Below are 19,115 nucleotides of genomic sequence, written 5' to 3' on the forward strand. Positions count from 1 at the left end.
CTGGGGAATGAAATATCTTCACCTAAAAACTAGACAGAAGCATTCTGAGAAACTTCTTTGTGATGAGTTTATTCAACTCCAAGACTTGAACGTTCCTTTTGATAGAACAGTTTTGAAACACTAAGTTTTTAGAATCTGCAAGTGTTTATTCGGAGCACCTTGGGGCCTATGATGGAAAAGGAAATATCTTCCCATCAAAACTAGAGAGAAGCATTCTCAGAAACTTCTTTGTGATGAGGGCATTCAACTCACAGAGTTGAATCTACCAGTTAATAGAGAAGTTTCGAAACACTCTTTTTGTAGAATCTGAAAGTGAATATTTGGAGCGGTTTCAGGCCTATGCTAGGAAAGGAAATATCTTCACATAAAAACTGGATAGAAGCATTCTCAGAAACTTCTTTGTGTTGAGTGCATTCAACTCCCAGACTTGAACCTTCCTTTAGAAAGAGCAGTTTTGAAACACTGTTTTTGTAAAATCTGCAAGTGGTTATTTGGAACACTTTGAGGCCTATGCTGTAAAATGGAATATCTTCACCTAAAAGCTAGAGAGAAGCTTTCTCAGAAAGTTCTTCACAATGCCTGCATTCGCCTCACAGAGTTGAACCTTCCTTTTGATAGAACAGTTTTGAAACACTCTTTTTGTAAAATCTGCAAGTGGATATTTGGAGCGCTTTGAGGCCTATACTAGGAAAAGGAAATATCTTCACGTAAGAACTAGACAGAAGCATTCTCAGAAACTTCTTTGTGATGAGTGAATTCAACACACAGACTTGAACCTTCCTTTTGAAAGAGCAGCTATGAAATACTCTTTTTGTAGAATCTGCAAGTGGATACTTGGAGCGCTTTGAGGCCTAGGCTGGGAAAAGTAATATCTTCACCTAAAAACTAGACAGAAGCATTCTCAGAAACTACTGTGTGATGAGTGCATTCAACTCACAGACTTGCATGCTCCTTTTGATAGATCAGTTTCGAAACACTCCTTTTGTAGAATCTGCAAGTGTTTATTTGGAGCTCTTTGAGGCCATTGTTGGAAAAGGAAATATCTTCATATGAAAACTAGACAGAAGCATTCTCAGAAACTTCTTTCTGATGAGTGCATTCAACACACAAACTTGAACCTTCCTTTTGAAACAGCAGCTTTGAAACACTCTTTTTGTAGAATTTGCAAGTGGGTATTTGGAGCGCTTTGAGGCCTATGCTGGGAAATGAAATATCTTCACCTAAAAACTAGACAGAAGCATTCTCAGAAACTTCTGTGTGATGAATGCATTCAACTCACCGACTTGAACGCTCCTTTTGATAGAACAGTTTTCAAACACTCCTTTTGTAGAATCTGCAATTGTTTATTTGGAGCGCTTTGTGGCCAATGTTGGAAAAGGAAAGATCTTCATATAAAAACTAGACAGAAGCATTCTCAGAAACTTCTTTGTGATGAGTGCACTCAACTCACAGACTTGAACCATCCTTTTGAAAGAGCAGTTTGGAAACACTCTTTTTGTAGAATCTGCAAGGGGATATTTGGATCGCTTTGAGGTCTATGCTGGGAAACGAAATATCTTCACCTAAAAACTAGACAGAAGCATTCTCAGAACCTTCCGTGTGCTTAATGCATTCAACTGACATAGTGGACTCTTCCTTTTGATAGCGCACTTTTGAAACACTCCTTTTGTAGAATTTGCTAGCGGATGTTTGGAGAGATTTGAGGCCTATGATGGCAAACGAAATATCTTCACATGAAAACTAGACAGAAGCATTCTCAGAAACTTCTTTGTGATGAGTGCGTTCAGCTCACAGACTTGAACCTTCCTTTTGAAAGAGCAGTTTGGAAACACTCTTTTTGTAGAATCTGCAAGTGGATATTTGGAGCGCTTTGAGGCCTATGCTGGCAAATGAAATATCTTCACCTAAAAACTAGACAGAAGCATTCTGAGAAACTTCTTTGTGATGAGTTCATTCAACTCCCAGACTTGAACGTTCCTTTTGATAGAACAGTTTTGAAACACTAAGTTTGTAGAATCTGCAAGTGTTTATTCGGAGCACCTTGAGGGCTATGATGGAAAAGGAAATATCTTCCCATCAAAACTAGAGAGAAGCATTCTCAGAAACTTCTTTGTGATGAGGGCGTTCAACTCACAGAGTTGAACCTACCAGTTAATAGAGAAGTTTGGAAACACTCTTTTTGTAGAATCTGAAAGTGAATATTTGGAGCGGTTTCAGGCCTATGCTAGAAAAGGAAATATCTTCACATAAAAACTGGATAGAAGCATTCTCAGAAACTTCTTTGTGTTGAGTGCATTCAACTCCCAGACTTGAACCTTCCTTTAGAAAGAGCAGTTTTGAAACACTGTTTTTGTAAAATCTGCAAGTGGTTATTTGGAGCAATTTGAGGCCTATGCTGTAAAATGGAATATCTTCACCTAAAAGCTAGAGAGAAGCATTCTCAGAAAGTTCTTCACAATGCCTGCATTCGCCTCACAGATTTGAACGTTCCTTTTGATAGAACAGTTTTGAAACACTCTTTTTGTAAAATCTGCAAGTGGATATTTGGAGCGCTTTGAGGCCTATGCTAGGAAAAGGAAATATCTTCAAGTAAGAACTAGACAGAAGCATTCTCAGAAACTTCTTTGTGATGAGTGCATTCAACACACAGACTTGAACCTTCCTTTTGAAAGAGCAGCTATGAAATACTCTTTTTGTAGAATCTGCAAGTGGATACTTGGAGCGCTTTGAGGCCTAGGCTGGGAAAAGAAATATCTTCACCTAAAAACTAGACAGAAGCATTCTCAGAAACTACTGTGTGATGAGTGCATTCAACTCACACACTTGAATGCTCCTTTTGATAGATCAGTTTCGAAACACTCCTTTTGTAGAATCTGCAAGTGTTTATTTGGAGCTCTTTGAGGCCATTGTTGGAAAAGGAAATATCTTCATATGAAAACTAGACAGAAGCATTCTCAGAAACTTCTTTCTGATGAGTGCATTCAACCCACAAACTTGAACCTTCCTTTTGAAACAGCAGCTTTGAAACACTCTTTTTGTAGAATTTGCAAGTGGGTATTTGGAGCGCTTTGAGGCCTATGCTGGGAAATGAAATATCTTCACCTAAAAACTAGACAGAAGCATTCTCAGAAACTTCTGTGTGATGAATGCATTCAACTCACCGACTTGAACGCTCCTTTTGATAGAACAGTTTTCAAACACTCCTTTTGTAGAATCTGCAATTGTTTATTTGGAGCGCTTTGTGGCCAATGTTGGAAAAGGAAAGATCTTCATATAAAAACTAGACAGAAGCATTCTCAGAAACTTCTTTGTGATGAGTGCACTCAACTCACAGACTTGAACCATCCTTTTGAAAGAGCAGTTTGGAAACACTCTTTTTGTAGAATCTGCAAGGGGATATTTGGATCGGTTTGAGGTCTATGCTGGGAAACGAAATATCTTCACCTAAAAACTAGACAGAAGCATTCTCAGAACCTTCCGTGTGCTTAATGAATTCAACTGACATAGTGGACTCTTCCTTTTGATAGCGCACTTTTGAAACACTCCTTTTGTAGAATTTGCTAGCGGATGTTTGGAGAGATTTGAGGCCTATGATGGCAAACGAAATATCTTCACATGAAAACTAGACAGAAGCATTCTCAGAAACTTCTTTGTGATGAGTGCGTTCAGCTCACAGACTTGAACCTTCCTTTTGAAAGAGCAGTTTGGAAACACTCTTTTTGTAGAATCTGCAAGTGGATATTTGGAGAGCTTTGAGGCCTATGCTGGGGAATGAAATATCTTCACCTAAAAACTAGACAGAAGCATTCTGAGAAACTTCTTTGTGATGAGTTTATTCAACTCCAAGACTTGAACGTTCCTTTTGATAGAACAGTTTTGAAACACTAAGTTTGTAGAATCTGCAAGTGTTTATTCGGAGCACCTTGAGGCCTATGATGGAAAAGGAAATATCTTCCCATCAAAACTAGAGAGAAGCATTCTCAGAAACTTCTTTGTGATGAGGGCATTCAACTCACAGAGTTGAATCTACCAGTTAATAGAGAAGTTTTGAAACACTCTTTTTGTAGAATCTGAAAGTGAATATTTGGAGCGGTTTCAGGCCTATGCTAGGAAAGGAAATATCTTCACATAAAAACTGGATAGAAGCATTCTCAGAAACTTCTTTGTGTTGAGTGCATTCAACTCCCAGACTTGAACCTTCCTTTAGAAAGAGCAGTTTTGAAACACTGTTTTTGTAAAATCTGCAAGTGGTTATTTGGAACACTTTGAGGCCTATGCTGTAAAATGGAATATCTTCACCTAAAAGCTAGAGAGAAGCTTTCTCAGAAAGTTCTTCTCAATGCCTGCATTCGCCTCACAGAGTTGAACCTTCCTTTTGATAGAACAGTTTTGAAACACTCTTTTTGTAAAATCTGCAAGTGGATATTTGGAGCGCTTTGAGGCCTATACTAGGAAAAGGAAATATCTTCACGTAAGAACTAGACAGAAGCATTCTCAGAAACTTCTTTGTGATGAGTGAATTCAACACACAGACTTGAACCTTCCTTTTGAAAGAGCAGCTATGAAATACTCTTTTTGTAGAATCTGCAAGTGGATACTTGGAGCGCTTTGAGGCCTAGGCTGGGAAAAGTAATATCTTCACCTAAAAACTAGACAGAAGCATTCTCAGAAACTACTGTGTGATGAGTGCATTCAACTCACACACTTGAATGCTCCTTTTGATAGATCAGTTTCGAAACACTCCTTTTGTAGAATCTGCAAGTGTTTATTTGGAGCTCTTTGAGGCCATTGTTGGAAAAGGAAATATCTTCATATGAAAACTAGACAGAAGCATTCTCAGAAACTTCTTTCTGATGAGTGCATTCAACACACAAACTTGAACCTTCCTTTTGAAACAGCAGCTTTGAAACACTCTTTTTGTAGAATTTGCAAGTGGGTATTTGGAGCGCTTTGAGGCCTATGCTGGGAAATGAAATATCTTCACCTAAAAACTAGACAGAAGCATTCTCAGAAACTTCTGTGTGATGAATGCATTCAACTCACCGACTTGAACGCTCCTTTTGATAGAACAGTTTTCAAACACTCCTTTTGTAGAATCTGCAATTGTTTATTTGGAGCGCTTTGTGGCCAATGTTGGAAAAGGAAAGATCTTCATATAAAAACTAGACAGAAGCATTCTCAGAAACTTCTTTGTGATGAGTGCACTCAACTCACAGACTTGAACCATCCTTTTGAAAGAGCAGTTTGGAAACACTCTTTTTGTAGAATCTGCAAGGGGATATTTGGATCGCTTTGAGGTCTATGCTGGGAAACGAAATATCTTCACCTAAAAACTAGACAGAAGCATTCTCAGAACCTTCCGTGTGCTTAATGCATTCAACTGACATAGTGGACTCTTCCTTTTGATAGCGCACTTTTGAAACACTCCTTTTGTAGAATTTGCTAGCGGATGTTTGGAGAGATTTGAGGCCTATGATGGCAAACGAAATATCTTCACATGAAAACTAGACAGAAGCATTCTCAGAAACTTCTTTGTGATGAGTGCGTTCAGCTCACAGACTTGAACCTTCCTTTTGAAAGAGCAGTTTGGAAACACTCTTTTTGTAGAATCTGCAAGTGGATATTTGGAGCGCTTTGAGGCCTATGCTGGGAAATGAAATATCTTCACCTAAAAACTAGACAGAAGCATTCTGAGAAACTTCTTTGTGATGAGTTCATTCAACTCCCAGACTTGAACGTTCCTTTTGATAGAACAGTTTTGAAACACTAAGTTTGTAGAATCTGCAAGTGTTTATTCGGAGCACCTTGAGGGCTATGATGGAAAAGGAAATATCTTCCCATCAAAACTAGAGAGAAGCATTCTCAGAAACTTCTTTGTGATGAGGGCGTTCAACTCACAGAGTTGAACCTACCAGTTAATAGAGAAGTTTGGAAACACTCTTTTTGTAGAATCTGAAAGTGAATATTTGGAGCGGTTTCAGGCCTATGCTAGAAAAGGAAATATCTTCACATAAAAACTGGATAGAAGCATTCTCAGAAACTTCTTTGTGTTGAGTGCATTCAACTCCCAGACTTGAACCTTCCTTTAGAAAGAGCAGTTTTGAAACACTGTTTTTGTAAAATCTGCAAGTGGTTATTTGGAGCAATTTGAGGCCTATGCTGTAAAATGGAATATCTTCACCTAAAAGCTAGAGAGAAGCATTCTCAGAAAGTTCTTCACAATGCCTGCATTCGCCTCACAGATTTGAACCTTCCTTTTGATAGAACAGTTTTGAAACACTCTTTTTGTAAAATCTGCAAGTGGATATTTGGAGCGCTTTGAGGCCTATGCTAGGAAAAGGAAATATCATCAAGTAAGAACTAGACAGAAGCATTCTCAGAAACTTCTTTGTGATGAGTGCATTCAACACACAGACTTGAACCTTCCTTTTGAAAGAGCAGCTATGAAATACTCTTTTTGTAGAATCTGCAAGTGGATACTTGGAGCGCTTTGAGGCCTAGGCTGGGAAAAGAAATATCTTCACCTAAAAACTAGACAGAAGCATTCTCAGAAACTACTGTGTGATGAGTGCATTCAACTCACACACTTGAATGCTCCTTTTGATAGATCAGTTTCGAAACACTCCTTTTGTAGAATCTGCAAGTGTTTATTTGGAGCTCTTTGAGGCCATTGTTGGAAAAGGAAATATCTTCATATGAAAACTAGACAGAAGCATTCTCAGAAACTTCTTTCTGATGAGTGCATTCAACCCACAAACTTGAACCTTCCTTTTGAAACAGCAGCTTTGAAACACTCTTTTTGTAGAATTTGCAAGTGGGTATTTGGAGCGCTTTGAGGCCTATGCTGGGAAATGAAATATCTTCACCTAAAAACTAGACAGAAGCATTCTCAGAAACTTCTGTGTGATGAATGCATTCAACTCACCGACTTGAACGCTCCTTTTGATAGAACAGTTTTCAAACACTCCTTTTGTAGAATCTGCAATTGTTTATTTGGAGCGCTTTGTGGCCAATGTTGGAAAAGGAAAGATCTTCATATAAAAACTAGACAGAAGCATTCTCAGAAACTTCTTTGTGATGAGTGCACTCAACTCACAGACTTGAACCATCCTTTTGAAAGAGCAGTTTGGAAACACTCTTTTTGTAGAATCTGCAAGGGGATATTTGGATCGGTTTGAGGTCTATGCTGGGAAACGAAATATCTTCACCTAAAAACTAGACAGAAGCATTCTCAGAACCTTCCGTGTGCTTAATGAATTCAACTGACATAGTGGACTCTTCCTTTTGATAGCGCACTTTTGAAACACTCCTTTTGTAGAATTTGCTAGCGGATGTTTGGAGAGATTTGAGGCCTATGATGGCAAACGAAATATCCTCACATGAAAACTAGACAGAAGCATTCTCAGAAACTTCTTTGTGATGAGTGCGTTCAGCTCACAGACTTGAACCTTCCTTTTGAAAGAGCAGTTTGGAAACACTCTTTTTGTAGAATCTGCAAGTGGATATTTGGAGAGCTTTGAGGCCTATGCTGGGGAATGAAATATCTTCACCTAAAAACTAGACAGAAGCATTCTGAGAAACTTCTTTGTGATGAGTTTATTCAACTCCAAGACTTGAACGTTCCTTTTGATAGAACAGTTTTGAAACACTAAGTTTGTAGAATCTGCAAGTGTTTATTCGGGGCACCTTGAGGCCTATGATGGAAAAGGAAATATCTTCCCATCAAAACTAGAGAGAAGCATTCTCAGAAACTTCTTTGTGATGAGGGCGTTCAACTCACAGAGTTGAACCTACCAGTTAATAGAGAAGTTTGGAAACACTCTTTTTGTAGAATCTGAAAGTGAATATTTGGAGCGGTTTCAGGCCTATGCTAGGAAAGGAAATATCTTCACATAAAAACTGGATAGAAGCATTCTCAGAAACTTCTTTGTGTTGAGTGCATTCAACTCCCAGACTTGAACCTTCCTTTAGAAAGAGCAGTTTTGAAACACTGTTTTTGTAAAATCTGCAAGTGTTTATTTGGAGCAATTTGTGGCCTATGCTGTAAAATGGAATATCTTCACCTAAAAGCTAGAGAGAAGCATTCTCAGAAAGTTCTTCGCAATGCCTGCATTCGCCTCGCAGATTTGAACCTTCCTTTTGATAGAACAGTTTTGAAACACTCTTTTTGTAAAATCTGCAAGTGGATATTTGGAGCGCTTTGAGGCCTATACTAGGAAAAGGAAATATCTTCACGTAAGAACTAGACAGAAGCATTCTCAGAAACTTCTTTGTGATGAGTGAATTCAACACACAGACTTGAACCTTCCTTTTGAAAGAGCAGCTATGAAATACTCTTTTTGTAGAATCTGCAAGTGGATACTTGGAGCGCTTTGAGGCCTAGGCTGGGAAAAGAAATATCTTCACCTAAAAACTAGACAGAAGCATTCTCAGAAACTACTGTGTGATGAGTGCATTCAACTCACAGACTTGAATGCTCCTTTTGATAGATCAGTTTCGAAACACTCCTTTTGTAGAATCTGCAAGTGTTTATTTTGAGCGCCTTGAGGCCATTGTTGGAAAAGGAAATATCTTCATATGAAAACTAGACAGAAGCATTCTCAGAAACTTCTTTCCGATGAGTGCATTCAACACACAAACTTGAACCTTCCTTTTGAAAGAGCAGTTTGGAAACACTCTTTTTGTAGAATCTGCAAGGGGATATTTGGATCGCTTTGAGGTCTATGCTGGGAAATGAAATATCTTCACCTAAAAACTAGACAGAAGCATTCTCAGAACCTTCCGTGTGCTTAATGCATTCAACTGACATAGTGGATTCTTCCTTTTGATAGCGCACTTTTGAAACACTCCTTTTGTAGAATTTGCTAGCGGATGTTTGGAGAGATTTGAGGCCTATGATGGCAAACGAAATATCTTCACATGAAAACTAGACAGAAGCATTCTCAGAAACTTCTTTGTGATGAGTGCGTTCAGCTCACAGACTTGAACCTTCCTTTTGAAAGAGCAGTTTGGAAACACTCTTTTTGTAGAATCTGCAAGTGGATATTTGGAGAGCTTTGAGGCCTATGCTGGGGAATGAAATATCTTCACCTAAAAACTAGACAGAAGCATTCTGAGAAACTTCTTTGTGATGAGTTTATTCAACTCCAAGACTTGAACGTTCCTTTTGATAGAACAGTTTTGAAACACTAAGTTTGTAGAATCTGCAAGTGTTTATTCGGAGCACCTTGAGGCCTATGATGGAAAAGGAAATATCTTCCCATCAAAACTAGAGAGAAGCATTCTCAGAAACTTCTTTGTGATGAGGGCATTCAACTCACAGAGTTGAATCTACCAGTTAATAGAGAAGTTTCGAAACACTCTTTTTGTAGAATCTGAAAGTGAATATTTGGAGCGGTTTCAGGCCTATGCTAGGAAAGGAAATATCTTCACATAAAAACTGGATAGAAGCATTCTCAGAAACTTCTTTGTGTTGAGTGCATTCAACTCCCAGACTTGAACCTTCCTTTAGAAAGAGCAGTTTTGAAACACTGTTTTTGTAAAATCTGCAAGTGGTTATTTGGAACACTTTGAGGCCTATGCTGTAAAATGGAATATCTTCACCTAAAAGCTAGAGAGAAGCTTTCTCAGAAAGTTCTTCACAATGCCTGCATTCGCCTCACAGAGTTGAACCTTCCTTTTGATAGAACAGTTTTGAAACACTCTTTTTGTAAAATCTGCAAGTGGATATTTGGAGCGCTTTGAGGCCTATACTAGGAAAAGGAAATATCTTCACGTAAGAACTAGACAGAAGCATTCTCAGAAACTTCTTTGTGATGAGTGAATTCAACACACAGACTTGAACCTTCCTTTTGAAAGAGCAGCTATGAAATACTCTTTTTGTAGAATCTGCAAGTGGATACTTGGAGCGCTTTGAGGCCTAGGCTGGGAAAAGTAATATCTTCACCTAAAAACTAGACAGAAGCATTCTCAGAAACTACTGTGTGATGAGTGCATTCAACTCACAGACTTGCATGCTCCTTTTGATAGATCAGTTTCGAAACACTCCTTTTGTAGAATCTGCAAGTGTTTATTTGGAGCTCTTTGAGGCCATTGTTGGAAAAGGAAATATCTTCATATGAAAACTAGACAGAAGCATTCTCAGAAACTTCTTTCTGATGAGTGCATTCAACACACAAACTTGAACCTTCCTTTTGAAACAGCAGCTTTGAAACACTCTTTTTGTAGAATTTGCAAGTGGGTATTTGGAGCGCTTTGAGGCCTATGCTGGGAAATGAAATATCTTCACCTAAAAACTAGACAGAAGCATTCTCAGAAACTTCTGTGTGATGAATGCATTCAACTCACCGACTTGAACGCTCCTTTTGATAGAACAGTTTTCAAACACTCCTTTTGTAGAATCTGCAATTGTTTATTTGGAGCGCTTTGTGGCCAATGTTGGAAAAGGAAAGATCTTCATATAAAAACTAGACAGAAGCATTCTCAGAAACTTCTTTGTGATGAGTGCACTCAACTCACAGACTTGAACCATCCTTTTGAAAGAGCAGTTTGGAAACACTCTTTTTGTAGAATCTGCAAGGGGATATTTGGATCGCTTTGAGGTCTATGCTGGGAAACGAAATATCTTCACCTAAAAACTAGACAGAAGCATTCTCAGAACCTTCCGTGTGCTTAATGCATTCAACTGACATAGTGGACTCTTCCTTTTGATAGCGCACTTTTGAAACACTCCTTTTGTAGAATTTGCTAGCGGATGTTTGGAGAGATTTGAGGCCTATGATGGCAAACGAAATATCTTCACATGAAAACTAGACAGAAGCATTCTCAGAAACTTCTTTGTGATGAGTGCGTTCAGCTCACAGACTTGAACCTTCCTTTTGAAAGAGCAGTTTGGAAACACTCTTTTTGTAGAATCTGCAAGTGGATATTTGGAGCGCTTTGAGGCCTATGCTGGGAAATGAAATATCTTCACCTAAAAACTAGACAGAAGCATTCTGAGAAACTTCTTTGTGATGAGTTCATTCAACTCCCAGACTTGAACGTTCCTTTTGATAGAACAGTTTTGAAACACTAAGTTTGTAGAATCTGCAAGTGTTTATTCGGAGCACCTTGAGGGCTATGATGGAAAAGGAAATATCTTCCCATCAAAACTAGAGAGAAGCATTCTCAGAAACTTCTTTGTGATGAGGGCGTTCAACTCACAGAGTTGAACCTACCAGTTAATAGAGAAGTTTGGAAACACTCTTTTTGTAGAATCTGAAAGTGAATATTTGGAGCGGTTTCAGGCCTATGCTAGAAAAGGAAATATCTTCACATAAAAACTGGATAGAAGCATTCTCAGAAACTTCTTTGTGTTGAGTGCATTCAACTCCCAGACTTGAACCTTCCTTTAGAAAGAGCAGTTTTGAAACACTGTTGTTGTAAAATCTGCAAGTGGTTATTTGGAGCAATTTGAGGCCTATGCTGTAAAATGGAATATCTTCACCTAAAAGCTAGAGAGAAGCATTCTCAGAAAGTTCTTCACAATGCCTGCATTCGCCTCACAGATTTGAACCTTCCTTTTGATAGAACAGTTTTGAAACACTCTTTTTGTAAAATCTGCAAGTGGATATTTGGAGCGCTTTGAGGCCTATGCTAGGAAAAGGAAATATCTTCAAGTAAGAACTAGACAGAAGCATTCTCAGAAACTTCTTTGTGATGAGTGCATTCAACACACAGACTTGAACCTTCCTTTTGAAAGAGCAGCTATGAAATACTCTTTTTGTAGAATCTGCAAGTGGATACTTGGAGCGCTTTGAGGCCTAGGCTGGGAAAAGAAATATCTTCACCTAAAAACTAGACAGAAGCATTCTCAGAAACTACTGTGTGATGAGTGCATTCAACTCACACACTTGAATGCTCCTTTTGATAGATCAGTTTCGAAACACTCCTTTTGTAGAATCTGCAAGTGTTTATTTGGAGCTCTTTGAGGCCATTGTTGGAAAAGGAAATATCTTCATATGAAAACTAGACAGAAGCATTCTCAGAAACTTCTTTCTGATGAGTGCATTCAACCCACAAACTTGAACCTTCCTTTTGAAACAGCAGCTTTGAAACACTCTTTTTGTAGAATTTGCAAGTGGGTATTTGGAGCGCTTTGAGGCCTATGCTGGGAAATGAAATATCTTCACCTAAAAACTAGACAGAAGCATTCTCAGAAACTTCTGTGTGATTAATGCATTCAACTCACCGACTTGAACGTTCGTTTTGATAGAACAGTTTTCAAACACTCCTTTTGTAGAATCTGCAATTGTTTATTTGGAGCGCTTTGTGGCCAATGTTGGAAAAGGAAAGATCTTCATATAAAAACTAGACAGAAGCATTCTCAGAAACTTCTTTGTGATGAGTGCACTCAACTCACAGACTTGAACCATCCTTTTGAAAGAGCAGTTTGGAAACACTCTTTTTGTAGAATCTGCAAGGGGATATTTGGATCGCTTTGAGGTCTATGCTGGGAAACGAAATATCTTCACCTAAAAACTAGACAGAAGCATTCTCAGAACCTTCCGTGTGCTTAATGCATTCAACTGACATAGTGGACTCTTCCTTTTGATAGCGCACTTTTGAAACACTCCTTTTGTAGAATTTGCTAGCGGATGTTTGGAGAGATTTGAGGCCTATGATGGCAAACGAAATATCTTCACATGAAAACTAGACAGAAGCATTCTCAGAAACTTCTTTGTGATGAGTGCGTTCAGCTCACAGACTTGAACCTTCCTTTTGAAAGAGCAGTTTGGAAACACTCTTTTTGTAGAATCTGCAAGTGGATATTTGGAGAGCTTTGAGGCCTATGCTGGGGAATGAAATATCTTCACCTAAAAACTAGACAGAAGCATTCTGAGAAACTTCTTTGTGATGAGTTTATTCAACTCCAAGACTTGAACGTTCCTTTTGATAGAACAGTTTTGAAACACTAAGTTTGTAGAATCTGCAAGTGTTTATTCGGGGCACCTTGAGGCCTATGATGGAAAAGGAAATATCTTCCCATCAAAACTAGAGAGAAGCATTCTCAGAAACTTCTTTGTGATGAGGGCATTCAACTCACAGAGTTGAATCTACCAGTTAATAGAGAAGTTTCGAAACACTCTTTTTGTAGAATCTGAAAGTGAATATTTGGAGCGGTTTCAGGCCTATGCTAGGAAAGGAAATATCTTCACATAAAAACTGGATAGAAGCATTCTCAGAAACTTCTTTGTGTTGAGTGCATTCAACTCCCAGACTTGAACCTTCCTTTAGAAAGAGCAGTTTTGAAACACTGTTTTTGTAAAATCTGCAAGTGGTTATTTGGAACACTTTGAGGCCTATGCTGTAAAATGGAATATCTTCACCTAAAAGCTAGAGAGAAGCTTTCTCAGAAAGTTCTTCACAATGCCTGCATTCGCCTCACAGAGTTGAACCTTCCTTTTGATAGAACAGTTTTGAAACACTCTTTTTGTAAAATCTGCAAGTGGATATTTGGAGCGCTTTGAGGCCTATACTAGGAAAAGGAAATATCTTCACGTAAGAACTAGACAGAAGCATTCTCAGAAACTTCTTTGTGATGAGTGAATTCAACACACAGACTTGAACCTTCCTTTTGAAAGAGCAGCTATGAAATACTCTTTTTGTAGAATCTGCAAGTGGATACTTGGAGCGCTTTGAGGCCTAGGCTGGGAAAAGTAATATCTTCACCTAAAAACTAGACAGAAGCATTCTCAGAAACTACTGTGTGATGAGTGCATTCAACTCACACACTTGAATGCTCCTTTTGATAGATCAGTTTCGAAACACTCCTTTTGTAGAATCTGCAAGTGTTTATTTGGAGCTCTTTGAGGCCATTGTTGGAAAAGGAAATATCTTCATATGAAAACTAGACAGAAGCATTCTCAGAAACTTCTTTCTGATGAGTGCATTCAACCCACAAACTTGAACCTTCCTTTTGAAACAGCAGCTTTGAAACACTCTTTTTGTAGAATTTGCAAGTGGGTATTTGGAGCGCTTTGAGGCCTATGCTGGGAAATGAAATATCTTCACCTAAAAACTAGACAGAAGCATTCTCAGAAACTTCTGTGTGATGAATGCATTCAACTCACCGACTTGAACGTTCGTTTTGATAGAACAGTTTTCAAACACTCCTTTTGTAGAATCTGCAATTGTTTATTTGGAGCGCTTTGTGGCCAATGTTGGAAAAGGAAAGATCTTCATATAAAAACTAGACAGAAGCATTCTCAGAAACTTCTTTGTGATGAGTGCACTCAACTCACAGACTTGAACCTTCCTTTTGAAAGAGCAGTTTGGAAACACTCTTTTTGTAGAATCTGCAAGGGGATATTTGGATCGCTTTGAGGTCTATGCTGGGAAACGAAATATCTTCACCTAAAAACTAGACAGAAGCATTCTCAGAACCTTCCGTGTGCTTAATGCATTCAACTGACATAGTGGATTCTTCCTTTTGATAGCGCACTTTTGAAACACTCCTTTTGTAGAATTTGCTAGCGGATGTTTGGAGAGATTTGAGGCCTATGATGGCAAACGAAATATCTTCACATGAAAACTAGACAGAAGCATTCTCAGAAACTTCTTTGTGATGAGTGCGTTCAGCTCACAGACTTGAACCTTCCTTTTGAAAGAGCAGTTTGGAAACACTCTTTTTGTAGAATCTGCAAGTGGATATTTGGAGAGCTTTGAGGCCTATGCTGGGGAATGAAATATCTTCACCTAAAAACTAGACAGAAGCATTCTGAGAAACTTCTTTGTGATGAGTTTATTCAACTCCAAGACTTGAACGTTCCTTTTGATAGAACAGTTTTGAAACACTAAGTTTGTAGAATCTGCAAGTGTTTATTCGGAGCACCTTGGGGCCTATGATGGAAAAGGAAATATCTTCCCATCAAAACTAGAGAGAAGCATTCTCAGAAACTTCTTTGTGATGAGGGCATTCAACTCACAGAGTTGAATCTACCAGTTAATAGAGAAGTTTCGAAACACTCTTTTTGTAGAATCTGAAAGTGAATATTTGGAGCGGTTTCAGGCCTATGCTAGGAAAGGAAATATCTTCACATAAAAACTGGATAGAAGCATTCTCAGAAACTTCTTTGTGTTGAGTGCATTCAACTCCCAGACTTGAACCTTCCTTTAGAAAGAGCAGTTTTGAAACACTGTTTTTGTAAAATCTGCAAGTGGTTATTTGGAACACTTTGAGGCCTATGCTGTAAAATGGAATATCTTCACCTAAAAGCTAGAGAGAAGCTTTCTCAGAAAGTTCTTCACAATGCCTGCATTCGCCTCACAGAGTTGAACCTTCCTTTTGATAGAACAGTTTTGAAACACTCTTTTTGTAAAATCTGCAAGTGGATATTTGGAGCGCTTTGAGGCCTATACTAGGAAAAGGAAATATCTTCACGTAAGAACTAGACAGAAGCATTCTCAGAAACTTCTTTGTGATGAGTGAATTCAACACACAGACTTGAACCTTCCTTTTGAAAGAGCAGCTATGAAATACTCTTTTTGTAGAATCTGCAAGTGGATACTTGGAGCGCTTTGAGGCCTAGGCTGGGAAAAGTAATATCTTCACCTAAAAACTAGACAGAAGCATTCTCAGAAACTACTGTGTGATGAGTGCATTCAACTCACAGACTTGCATGCTCCTTTTGATAGATCAGTTTCGAAACACTCCTTTTGTAGAATCTGCAAGTGTTTATTTGGAGCTCTTTGAGGCCATTGTTGGAAAAGGAAATATCTTCATATGAAAACTAGACAGAAGCATTCTCAGAAACTTCTTTCTGATGAGTGCATTCAACACACAAACTTGAACCTTCCTTTTGAAACAGCAGCTTTGAAACACTCTTTTTGTAGAATTTGCAAGTGGGTATTTGGAGCGCTTTGAGGCCTATGCTGGGAAATGAAATATCTTCACCTAAAAACTAGACAGAAGCATTCTCAGAAACTTCTGTGTGATGAATGCATTCAACTCACCGACTTGAACGCTCCTTTTGATAGAACAGTTTTCAAACACTCCTTTTGTAGAATCTGCAATTGTTTATTTGGAGCGCTTTGTGGCCAATGTTGGAAAAGGAAAGATCTTCATATAAAAACTAGACAGAAGCATTCTCAGAAACTTCTTTGTGATGAGTGCACTCAACTCACAGACTTGAACCATCCTTTTGAAAGAGCAGTTTGGAAACACTCTTTTTGTAGAATCTGCAAGGGGATATTTGGATCGCTTTGAGGTCTATGCTGGGAAACGAAATATCTTCACCTAAAAACTAGACAGAAGCATTCTCAGAACCTTCCGTGTGCTTAATGCATTCAACTGACATAGTGGACTCTTCCTTTTGATAGCGCACTTTTGAAACACTCCTTTTGTAGAATTTGCTAGCGGATGTTTGGAGAGATTTGAGGCCTATGATGGCAAACGAAATATCTTCACATGAAAACTAGACAGAAGCATTCTCAGAAACTTCTTTGTGATGAGTGCGTTCAGCTCACAGACTTGAACCTTCCTTTTGAAAGAGCAGTTTGGAAACACTCTTTTTGTAGAATCTGCAAGTGGATATTTGGAGCGCTTTGAGGCCTATGCTGGGAAATGAAATATCTTCACCTAAAAACTAGACAGAAGCATTCTGAGAAACTTCTTTGTGATGAGTTCATTCAACTCCCAGACTTGAACGTTCCTTTTGATAGAACAGTTTTGAAACACTAAGTTTGTAGAATCTGCAAGTGTTTATTCGGAGCACCTTGAGGGCTATGATGGAAAAGGAAATATCTTCCCATCAAAACTAGAGAGAAGCATTCTCAGAAACTTCTTTGTGATGAGGGCGTTCAACTCACAGAGTTGAACCTACCAGTTAATAGAGAAGTTTGGAAACACTCTTTTTGTAGAATCTGAAAGTGAATATTTGGAGCGGTTTCAGGCCTATGCTAGAAAAGGAAATATCTTCACATAAAAACTGGATAGAAGCATTCTCAGAAACTTCTTTTTGTTGAGTGCATTCAACTCCCAGACTTGAACCTTCCTTTAGAAAGAGCAGTTTTGAAACACTGTTTTTGTAAAATCTGCAAGTGGTTATTTGGAGCAATTTGAGGCCTATGCTGTAAAATGGAATATCTTCACCTAAAAGCTAGAGAGAAGCATTCTCAGAAAGTTCTTCACAATGCCTGCATTCGCCTCACAGATTTGAACCTTCCTTTTGATAGAACAGTTTTGAAACACTCTTTTTGTAAAATCTGCAAGTGGATATTTGGAGCGCTTTGAGGCCTATGCTAGGAAAAGGAAATATCTTCAAGTAAGAACTAGACAGAAGCATTCTCAGAAACTTCTTTGTGATGAGTGCATTCAACACACAGACTTGAACCTTCCTTTTGAAAGAGCAGCTATGAAATACTCTTTTTGTAGAATCTGCAAGTGGATACTTGGAGCGCTTTGAGGCCTAGGCTGGGAAAAGAAATATCTTCACCTAAAAACTAGACAGAAGCATTCTCAGAAACTACTGTGTGATGAGTGCATTCAACTCACACACTTGAATGCTCCTTTTGATAGATCAGTTTCGAAACCCTCCTTTTGTAGAATCTGCAAGTGTTTATTTGGAGCTCTTTGAGGCCATTGTTGGAAAAGGAAATATCTTCATATGAAAACTAGACAGAAGCATTCTCAGAAACTTCTTTCTGATGAGTGCATTCAACCCACAAACTTGAACCTTCCTTTTGAAACAGCAGCTTTGAAACACTCTTTTTGTAGAATTTGCAAGTGGGTATTTGGAGCGCTTTGAGGCCTATGCTGGGAAATGAAATATCTTCACCTAAAAACTAGACAGAAGCATTCTCAGAAACTTCTGTGTGATGAATGCATTCAACTCACCGACTTGAACGTTCGTTTTGATAGAACAGTTTTCAAACACTCCTTTTGTAGAATCTGCAATTGTTTATTTGGAGCGCTTTGTGGCCAATGTTGGAAAAGGAAAGATCTTCATATAAAAACTAGACAGAAGCATTCTCAGAAACTTCTTTGTGATGAGTGCACTCAACTCACAGACTTGAACCTTCCTTTTGAAAGAGCAGTTTGGAAACACTCTTTTTGTAGAATCTGCAAGGGGATATTTGGATCGCTTTGAGGTCTATGCTGGGAAATGAAATATCTTCACCTAAAAACTAGACAGAAGCATTCTCAGAACCTTCCGTGTGCTTAATGCATTCAACTGACAAAGTGGATTCTTCCTTTTGATAGCGCACTTTTGAAACACTCCTTTTGTAGAATTTGCTAGCGGATGTTTGGAGAGATTTGAGGCCTATGATGGCAAACGAAATATCTTCACATGAAAACTAGACAGAAGCATTCTCAGAAACTTCTTTGTGATGAGTGCGTTCAGCTCACAGACTTGAACCTTCCTTTTGAAAGAGCAGTTTGGAAACACTCTTTTTGTAGAATCTGCAAGTGGATATTTGGAGAGCTTTGAGGCCTATGCTGGGGAATGAAATATCTTCACCTAAAAACTAGACAGAAGCATTCTGAGAAACTTCTCTGTGATGAGTTTATTCAACTCCAAGACTTGAACGTTCCTTTTGATAGAACAGTTTTGAAACACTAAGTTTGTAGAATCTGCAAGTGTTTATTCGGAGCACCTTGAGGCCTATGATGGAAAAGGAAATATCTTCCCATCAAAACTAGAGAGAAGCATTCTCAGAAACTTCTTTGTGATGAGGGCATTCAACTCACAGAGTTGAATCTACCAGTTAATAGAGAAGTTTTGAAACACTCTTTTTGTAGAATCTGAAAGTGAATATTTGGAGCGGTTTCAGGCCTATGCTAGGAAAGGAAATATCTTCACATAAAAACTGGATAGAAGCATTCTCAGAAACTTCTTTGTGTTGAGTGCATTCAACTCCCAGACTTGAACCTTCCTTTAGAAAGAGCAGTTTTGAAACACTGTTTTTGTAAAATCTGCAAGTGGTTATTTGGAACACTTTGAGGCCTATGCTGTAAAATGGAATATCTTCACCTAAAAGCTAGAGAGAAGCTTTCTCAGAAAGTTCTTCACAATGCCTGCATTCGCCTCACAGAGTTGAACCTTCCTTTTGATAGAACAGTTTTGAAACACTCT

Source organism: Pongo abelii, chromosome 2 (genome assembly GCF_028885655.2).
Source record: "Pongo abelii isolate AG06213 chromosome 2, NHGRI_mPonAbe1-v2.0_pri, whole genome shotgun sequence".
In the NCBI taxonomy this organism is placed as follows: Eukaryota; Metazoa; Chordata; class Mammalia; order Primates; family Hominidae; genus Pongo; species Pongo abelii.